General features: G+C 35.5%; 1 long non-coding RNA gene across 1 annotated transcript; it reads right to left on the bottom strand.

Moving 5' to 3' along the window:
* Positions 1–2,060: 2,060 nt before the first annotated feature.
* Positions 2,061–6,771, bottom strand: LOC132032691 (uncharacterized). Its single transcript, XR_009408580.1, has 3 exons — positions 6,587–6,771; positions 6,072–6,137; positions 2,061–2,073 (listed from the first exon to the last, which is right to left on the bottom strand). It is a non-coding gene; the product is annotated as an uncharacterized LOC132032691 (long non-coding RNA).
* Positions 6,772–15,935: the final 9,164 nt, after the last annotated feature.

Here is a 15,935-nt window from a genome sequence, read left to right as displayed (position 1 = left end):
AAAAAAAAAAAAAAAGAGAGAAAATTAAACCTTCAATTGGAGCCAATAAGCTTCTTTTTTATCAGAGAGAACCTCGAGTGTTACAATTGAAAATTATGAACAGAACCCAATGAATGAGCTTACATCAATGAATGAAACCGCGACGGAGACTCGACCAAAAGACCTCGCGAACTCGACAACTTCACTAGGACCTTTGTTTAACAGAGGTTTACGTGGTATTTTCAATGGTTTTCATGGTTGGATTTTGGTGGTCTTTTAGCTGGTTTCGGGTGGAGCTGTAATGGAGGTTTTTTTAGGCGTAAAACAGTGCAGCTTTCGGTGCTATGAAGGAAAGCTTTGTGCAGTCATCTTTATTTTGAGTTGGTTCAAGGTATTTTAATGGCTGTTTTTGAGGTGGAGGAGATGAGCAAAAACTTAAAAGAAAATTTGGAAGAAAAAGAGTAGCTATTGACATCAACTGCTATCTTGCTGCTATGGGTAGTAGAATAACCAACCCTCCATCATTTTTCTATATAAGGAACGCTTGTAGCTTGCTGTTGCGGCTGATTTTTAGGTCTTTTTTTTTTTTTTTTTTTAGGTACGAGTGTATGGTAAATCTTTTTATATTTTGTGCGTAGGAGTACGTAAGAAAAAGGGAGCACTGGGTAATGGCGTCGAAAAAGTGGGTGCAGATGGGTTTTCTCTTCTTCTCTTTAAAAAAAAAAAAAAAAAGGCATTTTTTTATTTTTTATTGTTGTTGTTATTTTAAGAAAAAATACATAAAAGGGCGCATGTGAGATGTGTGTTTACTAAATTAAAATAGCAAGATTAAAATATGTATTTACTCTATATTTATTTATTAAAACTTCTAACTTGGACATTAAACTAAAAATAGATAACACATTTTCAGACATTTTTCTTTTCTTTTTGTACTAAAAGAAATAAAACGAAACTAAACATATATCCTAAATTGTGACTCTATTTTTGCGATTTTCGACTAAAGAAAATAAAATCAAATAAAATGTCCAGATCATATTTAAAGGAAAATTTAGATAATAGAAGGTGAAACACCCCGGGGAGGATCAAAAATCACGTGTCTACACCATCTTATCTCAATTTTGGTCAAAGTAGATTTCTTCTTGTTTTTGTCCCTTAAGTTTTGAGTTTTAGGCCCAAATAACGTTTCCTTTTTCTGAAAATTCATCCAAGTTTCAGCATAAAAAGGTCTATTTTGTTTCTCTGGAAATTTTTGGGCTGTTAGCCCTTTTTCTCAAAAATTGGCCCAAGTTTTAAAGGAATACCCTTTATCAATTATAGTCCAAAAGGTCATTTCCAGATCCATTTTTTCTAAGTCCAAGTTCATATTAAAACCCAAAAGAAAACAGTCACTCTTTTTGTTTTTACGAAAAACGGTTTCTGAAGTAGGCTTGAGGTCCAAAGCTAACTCCCTTTAAGTCACTTTTATTTTTAGATTTTATGAAGGGCGGAAAGCCCCAAAACTTGTAATTTAATTCCATTTTTTCAAGATCTATTTAGTTTTATCCGAATATTCAAACTAGTTTTAAACTGAAAAGACTAAGTACCGATTTCATGCAAATATTAGAGATTAAGCGGGTTTGAAAACATTTATATGCGACTGCCTAACAATACTAAGTGTTTTTTCTAAGTTCCAATTCCCATAGGTTTCCTGTCACGACCAAAGCCGCCATGCCTAGCACCCACACTAACTCCTAGTGGACGAACCAATTCATAAGACATCTACTCATTCAAGTCCATTTTTATATTAATCAATTCAATCAAGATTAACCATTCAAGCACAAGATAAATCAAAAATTTAGTCATGCCATAAAATAAGGAAGTAAGTGCGGAAGTCCTAACTATTACAACCCCAAAATCCGAAAGTCACCGTACAAGGACTGTAACCCAAAACATGTCTAAGGAATGTATCCTATCTAACTAAATAATCAACAATGTCTGGAATGGAAATAGACATCGAAAAATCTTCGAAGGCCTCGGTATGGATAGAAGCTCGTAAATCTGTCGACAAAGCGCCAACGCTAGATATGAGGTCCGTAAAGCAATCTGGATCACAATCTGCATTCAAAAGAATGGAGTAGGTAGTATCGACAAACACCACCGCGATATCATGTGCCGACTAAGATTAGTATCATGCATAAATTATAAAATCAATAAAATAGACAAGCCACTCAACAACACATAATCAATTAACCCAGCAACAAGTCAACCAAGGATATTAACAATCAAGTCACCTAATGATATCAAGAGTCAGATCAACGGAAGCAAACAACGGAAATAAGTCTACCAACAACAACCATATGCACGCTATACACACATGCTAACTGATGTCATTACTCAGTAGTCATGACCTGCAGGGGACCCATGGTGTCCATGTACCACTCATTCCAGACTCACTCCTCAGACCCGAGCTTAAAACTAGGCCACATCATCACCCCTGGTCAAATGTGTCTGTTCATATCTAGGTCTCATCCTCACCCCCGATCAAATGAGCCTTTTCATATATATATATATATATATATATATATATACATATTCATTGTTACATCACTTTCAGTAGTCGATTTATCATTTTGTACCTCAATTCTACCAAGAAGATCATATTAACTTCTCACCACAACATCATCAACCTGTAGGACTCCACATATCGAATAGTGGCACGAAGCCCACATAATCACCCAATCAATAGCATATAGGAATTTCAACCACACACATTATGCTTGAAGACTAGACATGCTACTCCAATCAATTTCACAACACGTACAATCAACTAATGAAAGTCTAACTCAAGTAGACCGTAACCTACCTCAAATGTAGAAATGAACAATGCGGTGCTCGCTAGCCTTTCCCTTCTGTATAGCCTCGGAACGCTCAAAGTCTAGCAATTAAAATGCTAAATAAGTCACAATCACTCTAGTCACAAAATCAATTCAAAGAACACCCTTCCCTTTAGCCTATTCCAATGGGTGAATGATTTCTAGGTGTAAATCAGCCTAATATTAGCCTTAGCAACCACCAACTATCAATGTATGAGGTTATTTAATCAAAACATCTATTACAAGAAGTTCCCATGGTCAAGCTACCATTTTTATGAAACCCTAAGTCTCAATTCACTTAGTTCATGTCTCTAATGGTTCAATTCTTGATTAAAAAGTGGTAACCCAAGCCATTAGATTATAAACACACGATAACAATCATAACCCACCCATCAACTATAGAAATTCTATTAGGTTCTAGGGTTACTATTTCTAATTCACCATTGTAGACCCATCAAAGGGATGATAATCATGAAGATGAAAGTGTAATGATGAAAGCAATGGTTGAGACTTACCTTTCAAGGATATTCTTGCCCTAGCTTGTAATTTTGCCCTGGGTGCTTGTGGGGAACTGTTTTGGAGTTTTATGTATAAAGAATTCAAAACTAAGTGTTTAAAAGCCGACATTTTGTCCCCGTCTACCGCTGCGGCGGTCTATCCGTCGCTGTAACGGTCCCGCTATAGCTGGCAAGTTCCCGCTGTAGCGGACCATAACAAAATCGTCCCACCTCTGTGGCAAGCCCGGTCCTGCTGCAGCGGTCCTACCACAGCGGTCGAGTGTCCGCCATAGTGGACACCTCCTTTTTACAAACGACCGCGGGGGCGAGAAGTAGGCTGCTACAGCGATCTCATCGTAGCGGCACTTCTTCCGCTGCAGCGGTGCCACTGAACCAAAGATGCTCGCTAATTTCATAGTTTTCAGCTCTACCACCCAGCATTTCATTCGAGGCCTCACAAACACAAACAAAACATAGATATAAAAACACCATACGGACTCACCCGTGGCCTCGGAATTCCCGACGGAGTTCTAATTCCCTACGTCACCCCCCAACGGACTCAACACAATTAAATAATAATCACAAAAAAGTAAAGTTTTCAGTTCTTAGACTTATAGAATCGAGTTTCTATTAGCTCGTTCTACCCTTGGGAAGGTTCTATTTGGTAGGGTGATCATATAGTTTCCACAACGACCGGGAGGGTCGTTATAGTTCCAATATTTCACATAGTTGTTTACATACACAATACATATACACAATATATAGAAATGCGAAAATGAAATGAGATAACAGATGCATCGGATTGGTGGGCCTGCCTAAGCCCACCAGTGACCATTTTCACCCATGGCTGGGCCTTCAACATAGATTAGCTTCCCTTTTTCCACAGATTCGATCAAATGAATAGGTGTTGGGCCTTAGGCTCAACAGTTTTGATAGATAGGAATGGCCCAAGTGGCCCTCGATATTTCATATGCAAACACAAAGGGAAAAAGGAAAATACAAGTTAGAAAGTTTCTAAACCATCTTATTGAACTAACAAGATTTTAAACCAAGTAAATATTCAAAACAAATATATATGCACAGCTACATGTATACAATGTATATATAGTCCTAACATGTTTTAAGTGAAAAAGGTATAACTCTTCAAAGCCCAAAGGAAATAAGTGCGGCTAGGCCCAATTAACAAGAAAACTAGGACCAGGTCATAACAGTTCAAAACAGGCCCACAGAGTAAACACTTAAAAGGGGAAGATTTGGCCTAACACTTTATCTATAATGTGTAAAAAAACTAGGTTCCAGGATTGGTTAATGTGGTATTCAAGATATATTTCTTGTATACACTATGATGTATATAGGTCATGTATATTTTGTATATATTTAGTATATGACATGTATATTACAACAAACAATGGAAAGGGGGTGAGATTTTTCGTGGTGGTTAACTCAGCAAGCCAGAATCTAACAACTTCAAACAAGTAACACACAACTTTTATTGAAAGAGAAAAGCCATAGATTCATTACATTTTTTGAAATGAGATTTAAACTTTAAAGATTACTTTAACAACAATTACCTTGACATATTAATCCTTTTATTTATCCTAGAGGGTCTTCACATAGGGGAACCCCAACAACCAAAGATGAAAAAAGGACTAACTGAGTTTGACTGGAAACTCTAAGTCTTGTCCCCTTGCTTCTTGATCCTAAGTAAGTCACACCCATGATCCTGCACATTTTAAGTGATCACCTCTTATTAATGTGACCTTTAAATCCTACTTCATTTACTCAAGTGTAAATAGACTCTTGGCTATGTTCAAACTAAGTGTAGGTATTCAGAACAGACAACAACAGATTCTCAAGGAAATATTACATAAAATTTTAAATAGGAAGGGGCATGGATTCTTTGACAGACCACAAATGAATGCAAACAAGAGGTTCAACACCAATACTTAATAAGGTAAGACAAGATATCGATTTTATTTTTAGGCCAGATTCCAAAGGAAGTAATAATGCACTGCTGGTTCATATGGTGTAATCAAGACATTTACAAATACTTAGAGGAAAAAACGCCAGTTAAAAGCACACAAGAAACATAGTCAATAAGCTACTGGTTTAATTAAATGAAACATGTATGGCACCTTTTAAGCAAAGTTACAAACTCAAACTAGTGAACATGGTTTAACTATTACTAACACACATGTCCTACTTAATCAACTACAACCTATGATTTATCAAACTTGAATGAAACAAACATGGATTAGATAGTCTTAAGCAATCAATTAAGTATATAAGCATTGTTAAAAAGGATTATGAACCAACTAACCTTAAAACAGTTAAGTAACTAAACATAATTAACATACTATAGGTCAACTGATCTCAAAGCAGGTAAGCACTTTTGATATGATCAATAGAAACTATAAACCAACTAATCTGAAACAGGTATACTTAGACATGATCAACAAAAACTATAAACTCCGAATCCTAATTAAGCACATAGACATGATTATCAAAAACTATAAACACCTAATCCTAGTTAAGCATATAGCCAGGATTAACTAACTACTAATCTAAGACTAATAGTGATAATGTAATGTAAATTCTAACTAAGCAACGCGATTAATACTAAGAAGCTGCGAATTACACTAAAGCAAACTTAAACTAAGATTAACTAAGCCTAAAAGAAAATAAATCACATAGAAGCATTTTAAAATACAAAATAAAAATTAACTAAAGGAAAGTGGATTACCTTTTTTGAGTGTAGCCTCTGTCGAGATTGAACCTTTGGAGACGCTTTTTCCTCAAATCCCAAAAACTAAGCCATAAAAACCCAGAAAACAAGAGAAAATAAACTTTAAAATTTTACTTAACTTAGAAAAGTTAAAGGTCTCAAGTATTTTGAAACCCTGAGTATTTCAAGTTCTATGAGTATATTGAATTTTTAGTATGCTCAAACTTGCCTAACAAAGTGAATTAGGTGGGTTCTATTTATATAACCCCTAAATCTTGAAACCCTAGCTCATTTCCCATGTGGGAGTTCTACGATTTGATAATTGCACCTCTCAACACCACATCCAACGACTGAGGATCAAATATTCAAACGAATCAAAGGTTAGATTTGACCGAAAAGCGGTCAATCTGCATGGTTTTTCAAGAACCAATAAAAATCGTGAATTCAAATCATAACAAAACAAAAACCATTAAAGTTTTTCTTAGTTCTAGCCGTTGCAATGCAGAAAAAGCACAAAGGGGTGGGGGTAATACCTCATTTGGGGTTGCGTTTGGTGACAATAGTAGAAGCATTTAATGCTTTGCTCCATTTGGCCATACCAGGCCTGGAGAAAACAACGTGCGCCTTTCATATTGCCAAAAATGGCGATGATGATGAGAGGAGAGAGAAGAAAAAGGGGGGCAGCGGCTAGGGTTTACCTCCTCATATGGGAGAGAACCCTTAAGGTTCATTTGGTTACTTTAAGACAAATGCAAAGAGAAGGAAGGCTTCATTCAGAAATGAAAGGGCCACCGGGCCTAAGCCCTGATTAACTGAAAGTGAAAGGTATTCCAGAGCCTCTCTTTCCTTGTATATCTTCGTAACCCATCATCTCGTCTTCGATGGCCCTTAGAATGCCGATGAGAAAGTGGATCTGGTTCCGAGATCTGGAAAGCTGTGAATACAGTTAGTGAAGCTAGACCAAGAAGTAGGGTATCCCTGGAAAAGAGGTCCTTTGCTCTCTTTTTGCTGATGCGTTGGGCCCCGTCAAGTCCAAACGGACTGGGCTCGGCCAACAAACTAAGAGGGGAGGCTTGATTTTATATATAAATATATATGATATACATGAGTATACATGTATACTCATGTATATTCATGTATATATGGGTGGGACAACTATGCAAAATTTAACAGGTAGCCAAGTTTAAACAATGTCCATTAATTGAACATTTTAACTATGACCACATTATAACTAATTAAAAGCTAATTTTGCAAAAATGACCTTAATTGAATTAAGCTATGACATTTACTGTTTCAATTATGGTCATAATCGACTGACAATTGATTATTTCAATTGTAGCCACTACTAGCCTCATAACCAGCAATTTATGGAATTAACCATAATTAAATACTCAATTAATTATGATAAATGCCAAATTAAGATTTGAGGGGTAAAATGATTAATTCATTTGATTAATTAGATTGCTTGAATTAAACAGGGTAAAATATTTGCTAGTTGATTTATGATAATTCAAACAATTAAATAAATAATTATTTGAAACTATTTCCTTGTACTAAATTTAGCAAATATATCGTAATTGTTGTAAATTAATTTCCAAATGATTTATAACATTATAGAAATCATTTTACCAAATAAGGATGGTAAAATATTATCTAAATAATTTTATAAAATCATTTTGACTTTTAAAAATACATATTTCACCCCATTTAATATTCAAGGACTCTGGTAATAAAATAAATTATGGGAGATAAAAAATTAGGTGTCAACAACACTTATATTTTTTAGAAATCTGTTTCGTCCTATTCTCGTCCAAAATCAGCAGAAGTTTGCTGATGAATGAAAGCCCCAAAAGTTTGTTTGAGTCTATGTCCAATGAAAAACCGTTCATTTTTTTGTCCATGTCCCCTCAAACTTGTTATGCTGCTAATTTTCAGATTTTATCACTTGAAACACTTTGTAAAAGTCTAAAATTTACAAATTACATGCCATTACAATAGGCCATGGCATATTTTGAAAGTCATTTGAGAAATTCTTTAACAACTACACGAATTTCCGAAGTTCCTAACGCACTTGGGTTTCAATATTTACAAGTACCCATACAAATACATACATATATATATATATATATATATATATATATATATATATATATATATATATATATATATATATGAAGTCAAAATGAAAGGGGTTTAGGCCGGTAGGCCTACCTAAACCCACCAGTTGACTATTTTCATCCATTGTGGGGCCTTCAACTACTTTTGCTATCCTGACTTGAACAAAGGAAGAAGTTAGGCCCCTGGCCCAACAGGTTTTCGAAGGGAGATCATCCCAAGTGACCCACGTTGATAGTTCCATGCAAAAGGGAGAGGGGAAAAAGAAAATTGCGGTTAGAGGGCATCTATGCTTAACAAATAAATTATCAACAACCTCAAAGAGAAAATACAACCATGTATATAAACATGCATATATATATATATATATATATATATATATATATATATATATATGTGTATATATATATATATATGTATATATATATATATATATATATATATATATATATGTATATATATATATATATATATGTATATATATATATATATATATATATATATATATATATATATATATATATATATATATATATATGTATATATATATATATATATGTATATATATATATATATGTATGTATGTATCAAATGTATTCACTATATAAAAGAAAATAAATAAACAAAATCAAAGGCCAAAAACAGACAAGGGTTTAAGGAAAAAAGAGGCCGAAATACGAGAGTCATAAAGAAACAAGCCTAATTTGGGAATGACTAAAGGAGGCAGGACCATTTTAGTGATAAGGGAAAGACGAACAAGAGAAAGCAAGCCCAAAAACTCAAGCACAACCCAACCCGCCATGACTGGCACCCACACCAACTCCTAGTGGGCGAACCATATGCTTAGTCATCTACTCATTCAAAGTCCATTTTTTTTAGCCAATTCATTGAATTCACAACAAACTAAACTCAAGATTAATCAAACGTAGTCATGCCATAAAACAATAATATAAATGCGGAAGTCCTAACTATTACAACCTCAAAATCCGAAAGTCACTGTACAAGGGCTCTAATCCAAAACATGTCTAAGGAATTCATACTGTCTGAAATAAATAAACATCAGTGTCTGGAATGGCAATATACAATAGATAAAGGAAGATCTTCAGGCGGCCTGGCACGGATAGAAGCTCACCCTCAATCTGTCAGCAAGTGGCCTCAAGCTAAATGTGAGGTCGAGTAGCAGTCTCTGGATCACAATCTGCACTCAAAAGAATGCAGCAAGGTAGTATCAGTACAAACACTATGTACCGGTAGATATCATAGGCTAACTAAGATTAGTATCATGCATGAATCATAAAATCAATAAAATAGATAGACCAGTCAACAACACATAATCAGATAGCCAACACCAAGTAAATCAATGATATTAACAATCAAGTCAACAGAAAAAAGCAATGGAATAAGCCTCCCAACAATACTCTCACTTACTCAGCCAGTGATCACTCATGTACATACATGGTAATTGGTGTCTTTGCACAATAGCCATGACCTGCAGGGGACTCATGGTGTCCATGTACCATCGTTCTGAAAATGACCTCAAACCACGAGCCTGTAATCTAGGTCACATCCTCACCCTTTGTCAAATGTGCCTTTTCATATCTAGGTCATATCCTCACCCTCTGTCAAATGTGCCTTTTTATATCTAGGTCACATCTTCACCGCCGGTCAAATGTGCCTTTTCATATATATATATATATATACATCACTTTCACTGATCGATTATCAAGTAGTATCTCAATTTCATCAAGAAGATCATATTATCTTCTCACCACAATTGTCATCAAAATATAGACCACAACACATCGAATAATTGCATTAAGCCCACATTATCACTCAATCAATAGCATATAGGAATTCCAACAGCACATTATGCCCGAAGACTTGACATGCTTTTTCCTATCAATCTCATAACACATACAATCAACTAATCAAAGTCTAACTCAAGTAGACCGTAACCTACCTCAACTGCAGAGCTGGAACAATGCGAATCACTCCGCTATGGCCTTTCCCTTCCTTAATGCCTCAGAACGCTCAAAGTCTAACAATTAAGATGCTAAATAAGTCACAATCACTCAAGTCAACAATATCAATTCAATGAACACCCTTCCACTTTACCCCTTTCTAATGGGTAAATGCTTACTAGGTGTAAATAATCCTAACATTGATTGTAGCAACCATAAACTATCAATTCATATGGTTATTCATTCAAGTTATCTCTTACAAACAATTTCTATGGTCAAGCTACCATCTTTAAGAAACCCTAAGTCTCAATTCATTTAGTTTATTTCTCTAACGGTTCAATTCTTAATTAGAAAGTGAAAACCCAAGCCTTTAGATAATAATCACCTAATAACATTCATAGCCCATGAACTATTAAAGGTCATATTAAGTTCTAGGGTTTCTAGTCTCAATTCACCATTGTAGACCCATTAGAATGATGATAATCTTAGAGATGGAAGCATAATGAAGGAAGGAATGGTTGAGACTTACCTCTCAAGAGTATTCTGCCCTAGCCTTAGAATTTTGCCTTAGGTACTCCTTGGGAACTGTTTTGGAGTTTTATGAATAAAGAATTCGGACTAAAAGTTTAAAAACACGGTTTACTGTCCCCGTCGACCGCTGTGGCAGCATTCTGTCGCTGCAGCGTTCTTGCTATAGCCGGCAAATGTCCGCTATAGCGGACCTCCACTAATGCTACCTTCTGTTGTGCCGAGCACAGACCCGCCATAGCGTAACCGCTATAGCGGTCCAGTGTCCTCCATAGCGGACACCCCACTTCCCATAAGTCCACAGCCGCGAGAGATCCGCCGCTACAGCAGCCCCACAGCAGCGGTGCCACTGAACCAGTGGGCTAGCTAATTTCTCCAGTTTTTTACTCTACTACACAACACTTCATCCGAGGCCTCATAAACACAAACAAAATACACACATTAATGTAAAAACACCATACGGACTCACCTGTGGCCTTGGAATCCCCAACGGACTTGATACAATCAAACAATAATCACAAGTAAGCCAAGTTTTCAATTCTTAGACTTCTACATCTGAGTTTCTATTAGCTCGTTCTATCCTTGGAAGGGTTCTATTTGGTATAGCGATCCTAGATTTTCCATAACGACCGGAAGGGTCGTTACAAAAACCATCACAAAGAAACGCTTAAGTCAAAATCAAAACAAATAACTTATAGATAAACATGATATACCCTCCTATATATACTGAAGTATATACAGGACGTATATATCTTGTATATCATGTATATACCAACATTAGCAATAGCATAGAAAAAGGAAAAGGGAAGGTAAAGCAAAGGAATACTGCACCAAATACGAATGATATGTATATATCATGGTGGGTTTGTCATATATTTTTGACCCACATATTCATTGAAAAAGGCATTTGAAAAAGGCATTTCAATATACTCTACATATATAGCAATGGCATACATGAGCCTCTCATATATTGCATGTCTCTAGCAAGTTTTTGGTTATGGTTCAGTAGCATAATGGGCAGTTTATGGTTCCAGACCTCAACTAGCATGTTCATGTTATCCTACGATGAATGCAAAGAAAAGACTTCTCTTTACATAACTTGTATCAACATGATTTCATCCAGTATAATCAATAAGAAAGAAACCAGAGAGGAATAACAAAAGGGTGATGGGGTATAAGCTTAGGAGGTAATGAACATTCTAAGTTATGCACAAAGTGATATTCAAGCAGGTGAAATGTGCTTGCATGTCCTTCATAGATGTATAAGACTAAAACAGCTTAGGCAACTGGTCAACAAGTCTAAATCATGTCATTCATTCAACATCTATTCAAAGCAGGTTGAGCCCTCATGAGACTCAATCATACAAGACTACTCAAAGCAAAACAAACATCAATCAAAATAAATGAAAGGCACATATAGTTAGGGCAGAGATCACAATATAGTATACAGGTCAGCTTTCAAACATAAACAGACAATATAGGATCTTGGGGGCATGCCTAACCTTCCTTAAACATCATAACATCCTTACTAAATCCCCCTAACAACATATATGCACATTTAGGAACAGGGGAGCCAAGTGACCTAGGGAAAGTCAACTAATGGGACACACAAGCTAGAAAGGCATTTTAAAATCATGTCCAAGTTACTCCAGTGTTATATCATTTGAAGTGAGCATATGATGAGTGTGGACTGAACAAAACAAATACCAAAGCACGCAACTATGACTTATGTCAAATAGGTATCAGTTAAGATAGGTATATAATAGGCTCAGATAGGTTAAACAGATCCATAACCACATGAATATGCATGATTAATCTGTAAAACAAATTCTAACCACAACAATGGACCAACAAATATCCCTATATACAAAGTCAAAAAATATAGGGACTAGACAAGATCAGTAATCATGAAAGTAACACAGAGAATGGACTTAGCATATGCTTAGTTGACACAAGAACTAAACTAGACTAAACAGCCTCTAAAGAAGAGTTCAAGCCTATATGTTTGATTAAATCCCATCTGGATCTGAACAACATGCTCAAAGACTTCAGTAAAAACATCCATGCTCATTCAAACAACCATTCTGTTGTAGATAGTCCATATCAATCTAAACACACTTAATCATGGAATACAAAAACTACTAGAGAGTACATGAACCATCATATGATTGAAGTAAAAATGGACTGACATAAAGGACTGCATTGAAACCAGATTACGCTGAAATCATCTCAAGGCAAACACTGGATAAGCATGATTGATCTAGGCAGGCTTACAATAGCAGAATTTTATATCCAAATAAGTATTCCATTTAAACAAGCCAATGTCATTCCCCAAATCCAACAGTGAACACATACTAGATATAAAAATGGGTTAACAGGTCTGTTGCATGTGATTATATGCGTAAATGTAGTCTAAACAAGTATAGTTACCCTTTTAATCACATAGGTGAGTTGATGTATGCATGACAAATAAGATTTAGGTCATATTAAATCAGTCAAACTTCATAAACATGGAGGAAAACTACCTTAGATATGTTCAACATATACAAATTAGTCTACAAGGCTACTGATTAATACCATGGGCGATTAACTAGACTATATCACACTGAAACTAAACTACAACCTAAAATCAGACTAGACTAATTAGACACAAATATCAGTAGGCACATACTAAACACATAACTGAAATAAACACATAAAACTAGCTTAATTCACATACTAAACATAAGAAAGCAGAAAGAAAAAAGAAGAAGTATTTACCTCTTCTTTGCGCAGCCTTGGCAAAAAATGGATTTGGAAGACTTAGTCCCTCCACCTCCGATGCTTAGCCACAAAACGAAAATAAATTTTAGACTTTGAACCTAATTAGTTAAAGGTTTCAGCAAATTGCTAAATCCTTAGTTAAATTAGGTGTTTTTGCTCTGAATTGAGACTTGTGTCTGTGTATTGTGAATTAGAGGTTGTTTATATAAAATCCCAAATTGAGATAAAACCCCAATTTAGTCAATATGGGGCTAAACGAATTATGGGAATAATCCCTTCCTATCAACACTCGATGGTCACGATTTAAACAAAAACTACACGAACGGTCGGATTTGAAGGGTTCTTGGTGAATCTCGTTGGTTTTGTATGAACCAATGGGAACCAAGAGTTCAAATCGGTTGAGACAAATCCCATTAATGGATTTGTACTCACCTTGACCGTGAAATCAGAAAAAGTAGAAGAGGGGAAGGGTTTTACCTTGTTTTGGTTGAAACGCATTAGAGAGAGGTGGTTTCAATTAATGTGTTACCGCATTTGGCCATGCAAGGCCTGCGCAAAGCAAAAGCACATGAATTTGTTGCCATTCTTGGCCTTTGCTGATCGAAGCAAAGAGAAAATGGTGGCGGCTACCTAGGATTTCATACCCTTTTCCCTAATTAGAATAAATGAGGTCAGTCTGGTTGAATTCACGGGTATATGCGTGATTGGGCCGGGTCGGCTCCAACACTTTTCCCTAATTAGAATAAATGAGGTCAGTTTGGGTTGAATTCATGCGTATATGCGTGATTGGGTCGGGTCAGCTCCTTTTGGATTGAGCCTGGCCAGAAAATTTAAGGGGAGGAGGGCTTAGACTGAATATACGTGTGTATACGCGGTATACATGTATATATGTGTATGCCCCCAATACACATGTGTATATATAAAGGGGGAAAAATGCAAGTTTACGAAATGGTCCTAATTGGAAGCAATGATAATTATAAACTTTCAATTATAGCCGACTTAAAATTAATTAATCCATTAATCATTTTTTAAGACACGACCAAATGTTTAAAAGAACTTAAATTTGCAAATATAACCTTAATTAACTTAAATCATGAAATTGGCTATTTCAATTGTAGCCGCAACAAATCATTTAATAGGCAGTTTTCAAATATAACCACAATTGAGCACCTAATTATTCATGATTAATTTTAAATTGCAAATGCAAGCTATGATTATGCAAAATTAAGATTGAGAGGTAAAATGATTATTTATTTAATTAATCAAATTTCTTGAACTAAACGGAGTAAAATATTTGCCATTTTGATATTTGATAATTTAAATAATTAGTTGAGCAATTGTTCTGAATTATTTTCGGATTAATCTTGAAAAATACTATGATATTAATAGTAAAATACGTAAATTACTTTTAGATGACTTACAATATATATTTGAAGTTATTTTTGCCAAATGAAATGGAAAAATATTATTGAAATAATTTTGTAAAAATCATTTTGGTTTATGAATTTCACTCCGCTTGAGACCCAAGAACTCTGGGCAATTAAATAAAATTATTGGAGGTCAAAAATTAGGTGTCAACACATAACAACATCCATACCAAACCAATGGATTCATCACCACAACTATGCCCGAAGGTCTATCGTGCTTTCTCCATCAATATTTACAAACTACATATGATTCTCTAGCAGAGTCTAAAAAGGTAAGCCATAACCTACCTCTTAGCCGAGCAGGTGCCACGAACCCGGACCTAAACCTTCCCCTTTCGAAGAGTCTCTGAAAGGTCAAAATCCCGATTCGGACGAAGATTAAGTCTTCCGGAAGCTCTGCCATGTGCAAATTCGCCAACGAGTTCAATCTAGTCAACATAGTATTCTACAAGTTTAAACGAGTCTAACGATACCCATATTGTTATATATCTATTCAAAACACCAAAACGAATCCAAAATAGTCAAGCCTGAGCCCCAAGGGACAAATTGGAATTTCATTACAAAACTAGGCACGATATAGTCAAAACAGTAGTCTACGAGTTTAAACGAGTCCAATGATACTCATATTGCAATACCTTGATTCGGACACCAAAAATGAACCTGAAAGGGCAACCCCGAGCCCCAAAGGACAAAACTGAAATTTTATTGTAAAATTGGTTTACCCATAGCTTAATTAGTCTAAATCCATAAAAACCATTCGAAAAGCCTTCATCTTTATCCTCAAATCCATGGTTTACCACTTTTCAACTTTTGGGTTCAAAACCCCAATTTTTCCCAACCAAACACGGATAAAATCGATAACTAATGGAAATAATCTAGAGGAAACATCAAAATAAAGGTTAGATACTTATACCCTTGTTAACATTAGAAAAACGCCACAAAAATCACCTTAAACGGAGCTCTAGAACACAAGATTTGCTCAAAATACTAAATGGACGAAGTCTGAATTTTAAGTACTACGCGATTTTCGCTTCTGTGCCAAAAGGTCACACCTGCGGCCTGGCACATGTCATTTCCGCACCTGTGGA

This window comes from Lycium ferocissimum, chromosome 10 (assembly GCF_029784015.1).
Source record: "Lycium ferocissimum isolate CSIRO_LF1 chromosome 10, AGI_CSIRO_Lferr_CH_V1, whole genome shotgun sequence".
NCBI lineage: Eukaryota > Viridiplantae > Streptophyta > Magnoliopsida > Solanales > Solanaceae > Lycium > Lycium ferocissimum.
The sequence above is the reverse complement of the archived record's forward strand: the minus strand, read 5'-3'. Positions and strand labels throughout refer to the sequence as shown.